Source organism: Dendropsophus ebraccatus, chromosome 10, assembly GCF_027789765.1.
Source record: "Dendropsophus ebraccatus isolate aDenEbr1 chromosome 10, aDenEbr1.pat, whole genome shotgun sequence".
Lineage (NCBI taxonomy): Eukaryota > Metazoa > Chordata > Amphibia > Anura > Hylidae > Dendropsophus > Dendropsophus ebraccatus.
In genome coordinates this window covers 56900448-56916482 of record NC_091463.1, presented here as the reverse complement: position 1 = coordinate 56916482, position 16035 = coordinate 56900448, and the positions used below count along the sequence as shown (strand labels likewise).

At 44.1% G+C, this 16035-nt stretch overlaps 1 long non-coding RNA gene across 1 annotated transcript in view; it reads left to right on the top strand.

Moving 5' to 3' along the window:
- The window catches only part of LOC138765646 (uncharacterized), a 680565-nt gene that overhangs the window by 493623 nt on the left and 170907 nt on the right, over positions 1–16035 (top strand). The gene's annotated exons all lie outside the window — the stretch shown is intronic.

Genomic DNA, 16035 nt, shown 5'->3' with positions numbered 1-16035 from the left:
AAAGGCTATGTTCACACACTGTTGAAATTGAATGGATGGCCGTCCTTTAATGGCAAACCATTACCGTTATTTTAAAACAATGGCCGTTATTTGCTGTTAAATAACGTCCAGTTTCTAAATTTTAACAGTATGTGAACATAGCCATTTTGTGTTTTCAATGAACTCCTGGTTTTGGTTGCAAAATACTGAGCAAAAATACTGGTGGTGAACATAGCCCACATGTCCATTCACACCTGCAGGATCTAAATGACTGATCACAGCATATCCTGTATGTATGAATGGACAAAAAAAAAATACAGCAGGAAGCATTTTTTTCTCTGGTTATTTAAAATGGACTCTGTGAGCGGAGCCTCTAAGGGTATGTTCACACCTCGTTTTCAGTCCCACATTGGGCTGCACGTCAAGAATCAGTGAAAAAAGGATGCAGACGGGCAACCCAACGTGCGGCCGACGGCCACATGATGGCCACATTGACTTAAATGAGCAGGACGGAGTCATTATGTGACTGTGTTCTGCGTGGTCGACTACGTTTTTGAGTCCTGCACAAAAGCCATGTACGTCCCACAAATGAGCAGAACACAGTCACATAATGACTCCGTCCTGCTCATTTAAGTCAATGTGGCCGTCATGTGGCCGTCGGGCTGCACGTCCGCATCCTTTTTTCGCTGATTCCTAAAGCGCAGCCCGACGTGGGACCGAAAACGAGGTGTGAACATACCCTAATGCAGAGTCAACCTGGCCTAACAGGAGTGAAACTTGGGGGGAGATTTCTCAAGTTGCATCCCTGGCAAACACTACGCATAAATGGCAGATTCGCTCCTTTACCGTGGCGTACGCTAGCCGCATTCCCCGTTTGTCTGATGGGCAGGGAGGGCACGGCAAGGCGGGGCTGAGGCATGGTCTTCTCTCACGCCAGATTTATCATGATTTTAAATTATTATCCCAAGCAGGTGTATATTTCACAATTCCTGCACAGGGTACGAGTACACAGTACAGTCTTGGTAAATGTCTCCAAAGGTTTGGTTTCATGCTGCATTAACCAGTGTTCGAGTAGCTTCACACGTACCGTATCGCTGCGTTTTTGGTGCGATTTTTACATGCGAGTTTTGATTTTCACATGAAAATCATGTGAAAATCAAAACGCGCATGTAAAAAAATGCAGTGATACGGTACGTGTGAAGGCACCCTTCAACAGGATAGACCCCCATTTACCTGATGGAGGACAAAAGTGTGTTATTTTGGCCTCCATCCTTTTTCCAACACCCAGAGTGGAGCGGCACAGAGTTCAAAGGCAGCAGCCTGACAAACCGACCACTGAGACTGGCAAAGCTCTTCGCTATTACTGTAAATGCTCATCCTTTCTGTTAATGGCTAAGTTCACACTGTGTTTTTGCTGTCGATTGAATGCATACGTTTACTGCCGTTTTCTTATAATAACGGCGGTTATTTTGCATTAAATGACATCCATCCAGAGAAAACCGCGTTTCCTTTTGAAAACAGATCCTGCTGAACCCTGGTTAATGCAGCATGAACCCAGTGTGTGAACATAGCCTAACTGAAAATGATGTTGTCAAAAATATATCAGGAGGTAGCATGAACAAGAGCAGAGATATAAACACATTTGTCATGGTGACTGGTGCTTTTGCTTTGTGGGGGTCATTCCTAGGTTGAAGGACAAGAACTGGTTTACTCTATGATACTTTGTATTTGTTACAGCAGGAGGTAGAGTTCTTAATCATACCAGGATTCAGTGAAGTCCTTTTCCTTACATAGCACATGCTCACACAGGAGAGGCTGCACAGAGCCACCATTAAGAGCTACTTGACTACAGATGTGAGAGTAGAAGTGGAGCGTGTTCAATCTACCACCTGTGGCTGACTACACACAAGCCAGTCATGCAGGAATCACACATCAATGAACCTCACAAATATTCATGTATGTCCAAAAACCTAAGGAATGAGACTGTGGTCCCACATTGCGGCAGTAAAATAAAGACTTTGAAAAAAAAAAGGCTACATTCTTAATATAATGGGTTTCCAAACAGCAGCTGTTAAAAGATGATTTTGCACCAGTCCTTATCAAATATATGAATATGTGCTTTACAATATAAACCACATTGCAAAGCCCACACGTTACAGGGTTCTAAAAAAAAACTTAAAAAAACAAACAAAAAAAACAGCACCCCCCCTCGTCTTTAGGTTGTGTTTGGTATTACAGTTCAGCTTCATTTAAGGGTACAAACACACACACCGTATATGCAGCAGATACGCAGCAGATTTGATGGTGCAGATTTGATGCTGTGTTTAGCTATTTAGATCTAATCTGCTGCGTATTTGCTGCGTATCGCAGCAGTAAATACGCTGCGTATACGGTGTGTTTGTTTGTACCCGAAGGCTACATTGACACGTCTGTAGTGCTGTCCTACTTTTGCAAAATACGTCCAGTTTTATTTTTAAAATTAGGGTCCTGTTTAAGGTCCTATTCCACGGAATGATTATCGGCCGTATTCCGATGAGTTTATAAAAAATCCTCTGCTTGAAACCTTGCTTGCACATGAGGGGGGTAATTTTAAAGCACTAGAGCACTAGCTGTTCTCTCTCTGAGGGGAGAAGGAATAAACATCAGCAGTTTTACCCCCTATCTCCTTATCGCTATGTTTGGTTTAGTGCATTAACCCTGTTACTGCTTTCCTCTAACTAATCTAACTGTAACTCCTTAGGGTAGCTTCACACCTAGCGAATCCGCAGCAAAATCCATTGCCCGTTATTTTCTATGAGAATACATACTCGCAGTGGGAATAACATCCTGCTGCAAGTATGTAAGTCGACCCCCGCTGACCGTAGCATGCTGTACCTGCTCCATGCTTCGTCTTGCTTCAGAGGTTCCCGGCCTCTGCGCGTCCCGCTCAGCCAATCAGTGCGCTGCCCCGCTGCAGCCACTGATTGGCTCAGCGGGACATGCAGACGCCGGGAAGACAAAGGCCCCTTTGTCTTCCTCTAGGCCTTCCTGTTCCTTTTAAACTCCTCTCTCCTTCTCCAGACCTATCTGTTCTCTTTAGACCTCTTTATCCCCCAACAGGCCCCTCTGTCCACTCCAAACCCATCTATCCTTTTCCATGCTCCTCTGACCCCTCTAGGCCCCTTTTGTCTACTCCAAACTTCTCTGTCCTCCCCTTGTCCCTTTGGTCCCCTCAAAGGCAGGAGAGCTGTAGTGTCATGATGTAGGATGCTCTGTTCCATTCTTCCTCTTCCTCTACCCTCCACTCTGGAGAATCCCACAGCCATGGAGAAGCCCTGCGTGTAAACAATGTTGCTGAATCCTCTCTAGAGCCGTCCGTGGCAATGAGCAGTGATTAGGCCCAATCGACGGACTTGGGGAGGGCAATCCTGGAATACCCTGGCAGCAGGAAGACGGCAATGTAGGAAGCCTGGCTGGTCATATGTAAGGGGCGTGGAGATAAAGGCCCCTGACGCTGTCTCTTTCTGGTTCCTCCTCTTGGATCCATGGAAGCGAGCCTCTGTGGCGTAGACCTCCTAGCTGCTCAATTTTTAATTGCTCAGTTGGGGCATTGTTCAGAGAAAGGGGGCCCATCCACTGTGTAGGGTACTAAATGAGGGCAATGGCTGGGGACTATCTACAGTAAGAGGTATTACATGGCGATCCAACTGCTGTCTGGAGAACTATTATGGGGGTAAAATGCTGTTTGGGGCCCTGATACAGAAAAGTTCCTGCAATAGTTGGTAACCCAGCTCAGCAGCTGATTCAGGTGAGTGGCTGATTGTGCCAATCCAGTTCAGCATATCATTGGTGGTGGTGGTGGAGATGCACAGTAGCTCAGAAGCTCTCTTGTACTAGTGGTGGTGATCCAGCTTACCACCTCACTAGTTGTGGTCATCCAGTTCTGCAGGAAGCTGCTGGTCATCCAAGTGATCAAATCACTGGTGGAGGAAATCCAGGACAACAGATGACTGGCAGTGGTAAGCAATAGGAGCTATTACCCAGTTCAGCAGGTTGGTGTTAGTGATCATAAAGTTTAGCAGGTTGCTCATGGTGAAGATCCAGCCAAGTGGACTACTAAAAGTTCTGATCCTTATGATAAGGACTATGACAGTGGTAGCCCGGCCCTGCAGGTTGCTGGTGGTTGTAATCCAGCTGTTCAGGTCACTGTGATGTTCCAGCTTATCAGGTCTCTAATGGTGATGTTTGGACTCTTCAGTTTGCTGGTGGTGGTGAAGTTGTGACTTTGCAGGTTGCTGGTGGTGGTGTTTCAGTTCAGCGAGTTGCTAGGAATGTCGATCAATGTGATTGTCACTGTCCAGCACAGGATGTTGAAAAACAAGGCATTCACCTTGTTAATCCTCTCTTCTCTCAAAATCAAACAAACTGACAGAATAAACAGGCAGTACAGACAGTGTGATCACAAGTCTGAAGTCCCTCAAGACAGAGGTTCTAGAGCTGTTACAGCTGTACCTATTGTGATGTCCCTGCTGGACATATTGTGATATCTAAAATACATATTTTTTTCAGTTTTTGCATTTTTTGCTTGCAATTTCTTGCTTAAAAAAATTATATGTCTCAAGATAATAAAGAAATGACACAAGAAAATACAAGGCCCAAACCACTTCAGTAAGCAGGAGACTTTGGAGGTGTACAGGGAAAAACGCTGGTAACAGGATGAAAAGGTACAACACCTAGAGCATAGGTCTCCAAACTCCGGCCCTCCAGCTGTTGCAAAACTACATTTCCCATCATGCCTGGGCAGTCAAATCCAAAGCTTTAGCTGTCCGGGCATTATAGGAATTGTGAATTTGCAACAGCTGGAGAGCCGCAGTTTGAAGATCCATGACCTAGAGTATACTGCTTTCTTGAAATACTGTAACTGACTCCAAAAATATTAAAGTTGGGAATATTGCCACAGCATTTTAGGTATATAGCATTATTATTTTCTTGTGACCTTCACCTAACATCTGGCCAATATACATTCCCCATAGAGAGTCCATGGGAGTTCATTAAAGGAGAAGTCCTATGACAAAAGCAGAAGTGCTGCTGGAACAGAATAAGCAAAGGATACTTATCTGCCCTCATGCCCTGTAGCGCCATTTCTGGGTCCAGCTGAGAGCCGACGACCTCCTGCAGCTCTTCCAGCTACAATGACATGTACTCGGCATATGGAAGAGCCAGGATTCCAGCCGACTGCCATCTGTGGGACCTGAAAGCGGTGCTACAGAGACACAAGTACTGGTAGCTCTACTTTGTTAAGTTCTCGCACCCCCCTTTCTGTTTTTTTTTATTTCCCTTTTAGGTGCATTCCTATTCTTCTGAAGAAAATAAAAGATCTTTGATATGTCTGACATATGAAACAAAAATCTTGGTGTAACTCAGGTACTCAGTATACAAAGTCAGACAAAAAATAATCTAGTTTCACTCGCAACGGATCCGCAGTGGATTTCACAATGCGAATTCAAAGCAAAATCTGCTGCAGGTCCCTTGCATGTCATTTTTAATGTAATAACATACTCGCAGGGGGATTGACATCCCGCTGTGAGTATGTAAGTGACAGCCTCCTTAACTCCTGCGGGCCAGAGCATACATTACCTGCTCCGCGATCCAGCTTGCCTCAGGGGCTCCGCGATCCGGCTTGCTGCAGCTTGCCCCGCCGCAGCCACTGATTGGCTGAGTGGGACGTCCAGACACTGGGAGCCCCCGAAGCAAGCCGGAGCATGGAGCAGGTAATGTATGTACTAGCAGGCGGGGTGTTAAGGGGGTGGTCACTTACATATATAATGTAATAACATTAACAATGACAGGCAAGGGATTCGCTGTGTATTTCGCAGCAAATTCGCAGCGTGAAATTCGCTGCAGATGCGGTGTGTGTGTGAAACTGGACTTTAGTTATAAGAATCATTGAGGTTGTGTCCTACCTGTACTGTACAAATAAAGTGGCTATTGATATATTTTAAGCTATGCAATTTTATAAAAGAACACTAGATGGAGCTAAAAGTAAACTAATGAAATGCAACCTGACTGTATATAGTACTATACACAAATGACAGGGATCAAGCTAGCTGTATTAAGCAGTATGGTGGTATCACATCACAGGCTACGCCAAGAAGTGCTATAAGACTTTATTTATATAAAATGCCTTTTGAGACAACCACCATACATGTATGGCAAATAGACCCAGGGGATATATGGAGCAGTCTTAGGAGATCAGACCATGCTATATGTTAGAATGCAGCTGTTAGTTACAATTGTGATCTGAATCATGAACTGGGATCACAGATAACTCAGAACCTGGCCATATAACTCCTAGATGCTGTGGACAGTAGTGTCCATGGCATCTAGGCAGTTAGACAGAGGGGTTAATCAGCATTTATTCTTTATACATTTTGGAGGCGGGCCGACCCACCCTTAGAGGGAGGAAAGCCTAGCCTTTCTATGATAGAGTTCCATTGATTCTAATGGAGTCACGACATGGAGGGGCTGGGGTTTCTTCCCACTGGGGGTGGGTCGGCCCACCTCCAGTGCTTCAGCCTGGGCCTGGTGGTACAGTCTCTTTAAAGTGGTACTCCAGCGAAAATCTTTTTCTTTTAAATCAGCTGGTGTCAGAAGGTTATATAGATTTGTAATTTACTTCTATTACTTCTATTTAAAAATCTAAAGTCTTCCCATACTTATCAGCTGCTGTATGTCCTGCGGGAAGTGGTGTTTTCTTTTCAGTCAGATACAGTGCTCTCTGCTCTGCTCTCTGTCCCAGACAGGAACTGTTCGAAGCACAGGGGTTTTCTATGGGAGTATGCTTCTGAGCTTGATAGTTCCTGTCTCGGAGAGGTGACAGAGGTGGCAGCAGAGAGCACTGTGGCAGACTGAAAAGAAAACACCACTTTCTGCAGGACATACAGCAGCTGGTAAGTGCTGCTGAGATTTTTAAATAGAAGTAAATTACAAATCTATATAACTTTTTGACACCAATTGAATTGAAAGAAAAATATTTTTGCTGGATAAACCCTTTAAGATGTTGATGGGAAGATTGTTAGAAAGCCAGTAACAGGTAAGTGAAATACGGCCTATCATGTGGAAATGCTCCAATCCTGCAGACAGCCTTTTGCTTCTGGAAGCCATTGTTTTTTTGTTTTTTGTTTTCTCAATACAATTCAATTGGTAAGAAGGCTAATTGCCTATTAAAATTGCAGAACAACAACAAATTAAAGGTCAAGAATGAAGGATCAGGTTCCTTTTATATTTTAAATTATTAGACAGATGCAAATGATGTTTCCTTCTAGGTGAAGAGAATGGATTCCCAAGATTCATTACAACCATGATGACCTGTGAGATTAACCCATATCTGAATGGTCTCATTTCATTCCCTTATCGGGAAGAGATTATGTGGTCTATGAAAATGGCTTATTAAAGTGATTTGACTGGTCAGTACTTCATTTCAGACTAATCATGATGTGTAGAGCTGTCATGCGCTGTCTGCACATAGCACATTAACAATATATTTATGACACTGATTTGTCGTTTCATTAATTCTGTGCACAAGTAATGTCTCTCCCTAGAGCCATCTATTTACTAACCAGCAGCAATGCATTCTTGGAAGACTCACACCTGCCAGTTAGCAGTAGGATTTCATGCATTATTCATTACTACAAGCTGTATACACACCGTATTTTCATCAGTGCCTTCGCTAATACAATAAAGGAAGATTATAACGTCTGTGCAATTTTCTACAGGGATTTTATGCTATAAAATATAAATATTTTGAATGTGCTGTATGTGTTTTAGTTTAGTATAGTATCAACCATATTAAGGTTAATGATATTAAAAGCATCTGATTTCTTTTTCTTTTTTTTTTGGGGGGGGGGTGCATTTTGGGCAAAATGTAAAATATAAATTTTCTATACAGATATACTATTTTAATACATAATAGGTACTGCACAGCTTACACTGTCACTGTCATAGACACACCCCATCATTTGTTGTTGGGATTCTCCTTGGTATGGAAATGTAATACATGTTGATGTGATTTGTATGGACACACTGCAGCCTAAGGCCTGGGTTCACACATCGTATGACACCGGCTGTTCTGTGACCCAGCCGTGTCGCAGGACGGCCAATGTCAATGAAGATCATCACAGCCGGTACTGCAGATGATCTTTATTTCTGTGTGCGCCGGCATCCCAATTCACCATTCAATGAATAGCGGTGCTGCTAGATGGAATCCTGGCTGGAGCGTAGACTATGAGTATACCCTCCGGCTAGGATTCCATTCATTCATATACAACATACTGAATCTTTTGCATAAATCATGGCCGTTGCTGCAACGGCCGTGATTTATGCAAGAGATAGTTTGTGTGAACATGGCCTAATAATGGAAGGGTTGGTTTGGGTTTACCCAAGAATATAATAATAATAATAATAAGACCCTAAAGTGACCCCATTTTAAGAACTACCACTTAAAGGAATTCATCTAGTGGTGAGAAATAGTACCAATCAGGGGCGTAACTAGAAATGGCTGGGCCCCATAGCAAACTTTTGATTGGGGCCCCCCCTCAATCAAACGACCACTACGCCATCAACACACTCAGCTCTACACAGGTTTTGTACACCATATAAATTATAGTGCAGTTATATTAAGTGACTCACAGGGGGCGTCTTCTCTGATTGGAGTTGTTTCCTTTTCATTTTCTTCTCCATCCGTCCTGGGTCATTATGAGAACTTCTCCGAGCCACGAATCCACAGAATCTGCCAGATAGACATATTAGTCTCCTCACTCTGGCCCCATCCTCATCTCTCTACAAACTGCACATCTGTATTGGCCCCTTTACACCCTCGTTTAGTGGATAGTCCTGACACTACGTGACCCCCTTATAGTATATGCCCCTATGTATATTCCCCCTTACTGATGCCACCTGTGTCGGCCCCTTATAAATTACCCCCGTGTGTTTTCCATCCCCCTTGGTCCATGGCCCCCCTGTATATCCCCCATAGATGCTCCCCCTGTATTATCCCCCATAGATGGCCCCCTGTATATCCCCCATAGATGCCCCCCTGTATTATCCCCCATAGATGCCCCCCCTGTATTATCCCCAATAGATGCCCCCCTGTATTATCCCCAATAGATGCCCCCCTTGTATATCCCCCATAGATGGCCCCCTGTATATCCCCATAGATGCCCCCTGTATTATCCCCAATAGATGCCCCCCTTGTATATCCCCATAGATGGCCCCCTGTATATCCCCCATAGATGCCCCCTGAATATCCCCCTTTGCAAAACAGATAAAAAAAAAAAAAAACAACTCACCTAACTCCACCGTCGGCTGTCTTCTCCCGGGCACAGGTGACGGGATCAGCGTGGCTCAGTGTCCGCCAGGGCAAGTACTTCCGGGGCAGGGAGCATCTCTAACAAGCGCTCCTGTGCCATGCCGGAAGTACAGGCTGGGGGCGGACGCTGAGCTCACTGGTAACCGTGCTGCCGGGACGGCAATCTCGCACCTCCCGTCCTATTCCGGGCAGCACAGGTACCAGTGAGCTCAGCGTCCGCCCCCAGCCTGTACTTCCGGCACAGCACAAGAGCGCTTGTTAGAGATGCTCTCTGCCCCGGAAGTACTTGCCCTGGCGGACGCTGAGCCTGTCACCTGTGCTGCCCGGGAACCTCCGGGACATCTCAAACAGCTACAGCACCCGGGAGGCCTGCTCGGCCGCCGGGTGCTGCAGGCTATGTGAGCTCCGGGGGCCTTCGCCACGGGCCCCCGATGCGGCGGGGCCCCGTAGCAGCCGTAGCGGTAGTTCCGCCCCTGGTACCAATGGTGAAGTAATGCTGCGTTTACACGGAGCGATAATTCGCTCGATCGTACGATTTCGAAGTAACAATTTTTTTTTATAACAATCAGCGTTTAAACAGAATGATATATTGTACGGAAAAATTGGTTTGCGATCGCTTAAGTCTATCTCGCACATAGGTTAAATCGGTGAACGACTGTTTACAGGGAAGGATCTGCGAATTTTTTGCAAACAACGAACGATGATTTAAGAACATGTTGTTAGATTAAAATGAACGATTTCTCACTCGTCGTTTGATCGTTCGCTGTGTTTACACGTACGATTATTGTTCGAATTTGATCGTTATCGTGCAAATTTGAACGATAATCGTTCCGTGTAAACGCAGCATAAAGTGAACCAATCAGCGCATTTGTATTGATTAGGCCCCCAGAACAGCTGCACAGACCTTGCAGATGGGTCTCGTATCATGTTGAGGGTTCCTGGCTTCACAGCCTGAACTAGTCATCTGTGTCAGAGCCGTGACTAATCGCAGCTCTCTGCCTGTCTGCCTGTCCTCTCTGTGGGAGTGATTGACAGGCAAAGAGGCCTCTAGCAGCAAATTACTCCTCCCAGATGACTAGTTTACGACTCGCCCCCTCCCTCTTGTGTGAGATTAAAGGGGTTATCCAGCGCTACAAAAACATGGCCACTTTTCCCCCTACTGGTGTCCCCAGTTCAGGTGTGGTTTGCAATTAAGCTCCATTTACTTCAATGCAACTGAGTTTCAAAACCCCACCCAAACTGGAGACAACAGTAGGGGGAAACTGGCCCTGTTTTTGTAGTGCTGAATAACCCCTTTAAACAGTGTTTTACAGGGACATGAAGCTACAGAGCCAGGAACCCCGACATACTAGGAGATCCATCTGCAAGGTCTGTGCAGCAGTTCCGAGAGCCTAATCAGCACAAATGTGCTAATTGGTTCCCTTTAAGTATAAGTATATAGTATTTAAGGCCCCGGGCTCTTCACAGAACGTGGGCCCTATACCCACTATACCTATGGCAGCAATAAAGTAGCATTTATAGTATGGGATAAATCAGATTATATTTTAAGTGCAGGTAAGTTTTATAGTTTTATCAACAATGGCTTTCATGCAGCACTCTGCTCAATGGTCATTTTTCTATTTTACTTATGGAAGTAATTTAGATTTTTTTTTTTTCTTGAAAAAAGATTGTTGCCCACTAATGAAAAGGCATATTTTTATTTTTAAAAAACATATAGTTTTCTTAGTCCTGAGAAGGGGAGTCATCAAGGAATGTGACTCCCCCCCCCCATAAGTAATATCAATCATAACGAGGGGTAGGATAGGGTAGGATTCAGAAGGTAAAAAGGGGGTGGGGAAGAAGGGGAAGCATATGTTCAATTGGGAACATAAAACATTAAGAACATGGGGGTTGACATAACAATACACATGAGTAATATGGAAGGAAGCACTTAAGTCCAGAGTCCATAATTAGTATTGACAGGTGGGCAAGTCAAGCAGTCCTAGAAGTATTCCTAGGTAATAAGACATGAGGTAAAAAACTGATGAAAGCTCCACAGTTATTTTAGGAGCCGAAACGTGTTGTACCTGTTTTTAGAATAAAAAATTTATCTTTTTTTTACCCCACTTGAGTACTATTAGATCATTCACATGGAGCGGGTTTGGTGGCGTTATTTGTTACTGAACACAATCGTGCCACTGTCTGGAGCGACCCCTTCCGCAAGCCTGGTCCAGGTTGGCAACAACTTTCTCTTTATTGATTCCTGGATGCGCTGTACAGAGTTGTGCCTATACAGTACCTTCACACAACTCCAATAGGTGAGTGGTTCTGTGCACTTATCTTTTAGCCACATTGTACTTACCAACATACTGTACCATAAAGCACCCCCTCCCCCCTCTTTATCTCAAGCACACAAGGGAGTATAGTTTCTGCCTTTAGTAGCAGATTGCCAGGATCTGGAATGACAACATCTTATCAGGGCTGACTATCTGCTGCAATCACATGATTTTGTTCTTGTAACCAAATATATTTTAGTTCTAATTCACGCTGTGAAACCTTCAGGGCCATCTGTAATAAACAACATTTTTGCAAGGTGGTTGCATAATTCTTTCTGTATCATATGCGCAGATGCTAAAAAAACCTCTCTTGATATGGACTTTTATTGCTGTTTAGTCTTGTTTATAGCCATGTTGGCATGACTGTGACACAAGGGAGGATAAAAGAAGCATACATAATCTTGGACATAATGGTTCAACATGCAACCCTGTCCTCTCTAGGGTTTTCAGCTCAACATCATTAACATAGTGATAAAGATAGTGATTACTATGACACCCAGAAAACGTTCATAGTGAAGAATAGCATGCAGTAATTAAGGAGGCCTGCTTTGAAGTCACTTGGGAGCACGTTAGCTTCTTCCTATAATGGGAAGTGGAGCTCAATAGATGTTAATTACCAAATAAGCTGTGATAAATAAGTTTGAAAAGGAAGCTTACACAATGTAAGTTTGTTTTGTTAAAAGGTTTGTCACATCAAGACAACCCCTGTAAGTAGGAACGAATCCATGGGGTGCTGGAAGTAGGGCCTGAGCCGGTCAGCTGTCTGGAAAGGTCTGCAGTTTGCAAAAAAGGGGTTGTTCAGCCTAAACAACAAAACTAAGCTGCTACCCGGGCTGCCGGGGAAACAACCATGCAGTATACTTACCTGTCCAGCTCCACCGCAGCAGCTGGTTTCCAAGCCGCCCGCTGTCCTCTGCTCTCTCATGCTGTCATTTGTTTGGCAACTTCCGGTGATGTGCCATTCTGACAGGAAATGGCCACTCAACATTGACTCATTGACTGTCAGAACGGCACATCACCAGAAGTTGTTGGAGAGATGACAGCGGGCGGCCCGGTAACTGGCAGCTGCAACGGAGCTGAACAGGTAAGTATACTGCACTGTTATTTCCCCGCACCTCCAGCAGCAGCAGCAGCAGAGTTTTGTAGTTTAGACCAGACAATCCCATTTAAAAGCAGAGCATTGTTTTCTTGTTTTTATAGTGCATACATTGAGCTCCAAAACTTTATAATAGCAAACTAGGTGGCACCTACACTGCCTATTCCTAGTTCTAGCTCTATGAATGGGACTTTCATAACAGATCAGGCAGTCATTTAACAGGACTGATTTTTCATAACAGGACTGATTGACAAGTTTAGGTGAAGCATTAATACTTCAGTCCATTCTAATGGATTGCCTTTTTGTATTGAAATCCATGAAGGCCCTATTTGAATTAATATACTCATCAGCAATGGAACGTGTAGGTTCATAACAATATTCAATGTGATGTTAGGTATTTAAAAGAGGATTAGGAGGTTTGCTGAGGTTAATACAGGTACAGCCAACATGTATGCTTAGGGAATAGAAGAAGTCTCTCACCAATTTCTATCTATAAACAGTTTACCCTGTGGAGTTAATTAGCTACAGGGATTGCAAACAGTAAAATGCACAAAATATCCTTAGTCATACGACTTTCTCACTGAATGCAGCAAAAACTGCAGGGTTGACTTAGATGCTCATAGATTTAGACAAAGATTTTACATTGATATATTTTCTGTAAGCGGATCACAGAATATTTGCATGTACAGAGGGATTTTATGCAGATACAGCTGGCAAGGTTTAGCTGTCAAATTGGCCTGGTGGTGTTTTTGACAGTAACATGCCTTTCAACCACTGACCACTTGTTTCATTGCTGTTGTAATAAATTAGGTCCACTATTAGGAGGTACTGTAAAAGAAAACATAAACTCTATAGCATGGGCTCCATTCATAGTTGTGATATCTGCTGGATGTGCTACACCGATATTAAAAGTAATGTCTTTATTATTATTATTTATTTATAAAGCGCCCTTATTTCCAGAGCACTATACAAGCGATAGGGGTAACAAACAGGAGCAATACAAGATCAAAACACATTACATGAAGGCAAATGGCAGACTGGTACATGGGAAGAGGACCCTGCCAGCGAGGGCTTACAATCTATAATGTACGGGGAGAAAAACATGAGGTAAAGTGCAGCCAGTCAAGTGTGATGCAGAATTATTGTAGGTTGTAGGTCTGTTTGTCTAACTTGATACTTTAATTATTTGGACAACTATTATTAATTAATTAATTATGTGGACAACTAATGGTTAACTAGCAGTACAATGGTGGCTTTGCATGTGCAGTGAATCTTAGTGGAGACTACAGACCACTGCTAAAACTGTATTTTGGCAAGTGGAAGAAGTATCTTAGTACAGGGCCATCTCTCCCCATAGGTCCCATCAGTTGTATGCTTCCTCCTCTGGTAAGAGCCACCACACACCATTAGAACACTGTTTTTATGCCAGAGCATTCTGTAATGTGGTGTCAAGGGTATTACTAATGTTAATTAACCATTAAAGGGAATCTGTCAGCTGTAATTTGTGTTCCAAACTGCTGACACTGTTAGATAGCTGTTAGGACAAGGAGACACATGGTACCTTTCCTATATCTGCCTGTGCTTCCAGGATGTAGAGAAATGGAATTCTCCAAGCTTGCTACATTTCAGGAGCTCAGGAAAGCCTCTTTGACTCTTCTTACTATATAATAAAAGCATTTTTCTACATCCTGGAAGCACAGGCAGATACTGGAAAGGTGCCATTTGTCTCCCTGACCTAACAGCTATCTAATAGTGTCAGACGTTTGAAACACAAATTAAATCTGATAGACTCCTTCTAAGAAATCCTCTATGGAGCATGATTGTTTTGTCTGACTTAGGGTACGTTCACACTTACTGGATCCGCAGCTGAGTTTCTGCTGCGGATCCGCAGCAGATCCGCAGCAGATTTTATTTAATTAACTGAACACAGCATCAAATCTGCACCATCAAATCTGCTGCGGATCTGCTGCAGATCTGCTGCGGATCCTGTAGGTGTGAACGCACCCTAAAAGAACGTGCCTGTAATGTCTTTGGAATGTATTAACCTTAAGCATCCCTTTAATTTGGAAAAACTGCCACATTCACACATTTCTACTCCTGCCCACGAAGCCTTTGGCATTCTGTCTGCAAGGAAATGGACTCCTCATTTAAGATAGGGCATCTGTGCTGCAGGCCTTATTATAACTTAGCACTGATCACAGCCCCAACACACATCCGTAACACATACAGATGCCTGTATGAGACCATGGAAATGAATGGGCCTTACCCATTCATCAAGGAACTTTTATAGCTCTTTTTATTTTCAGTGTGGTACTGTCTACAGCTCACCGGCTCCTCTCTCTCTCCTGAGAAGACACATCATCCTCTGATACACAGGTATCTTGTCTTTGTGATAACACCAAATTTAACACACCTGCTTTCCATTAACACCTGAGACACTAATGAGTCACATTTTAACTTCGAGGTCTACTCTCTTTTGGTGCCAGTGGTGTAGACATTAATTGCTGTGTGTTGAGTTATTTTGAGGGCACACCAGATTTACACTGTAAGACAAGCTGTACACTGACCTTGTATCAGAGTATCATATCTTCAGTGTTGTCCCATGAAAAGATATAGTAAAATATTTACAAAAATGTGAGGGGTGAACTTTTGGGAAATACTGTACATGCGACATTTAGGAAAGAGTTCAAAAGAATAAATGTTTACAGTGTTCTGCACTTTGCCACAAGCAGAAGAGCGAGCAGTCAGTATAGCCCCTTTTGCAGAGTTAGGGTACAAACACACACACCGTATACGCAGCGTATTTACTGCTGCGATACGCAGCAGATACGCAGCAGATTAGATCTAAATAACTGAACACAGCCTCAGCATACCTCCCAACCGTCCCGAATCTAGCGGGACAGTCCCGATTTCGGGGTCATGTCCCGCTGTCCCGGAACGGGCCCCAAGTGTCCCGCTTCCCAAAACGTACCTGGCCCTTTAATTGCGAGCGCTCCTGATGAGCGCTCCCAGATGCGGGGCTGTGCACAGCTTCCTCTAGTGGCCGGAAGCTGCATTCTGCCTCCGGTCACTAGAGGCCTCACTCATCCCCTGCGTTCCCGCGCGGAGCAGAGGAGTGACGTCACCGGCAGAGCGGTGAGAAGAAGGAGAAGCTAGAGCCGGCTGAAGCACAGAGTGAGTATGTGCTTATTCTTTTTTTTAATCAAAGGAGGGATGGTGGGGGGAGGCTAGCTTACATGGAAGGAGTTCATCATGGCAGTGCTGGGGGGGGGGGTCTTTTCAAAGCCCTGAGCTCACAT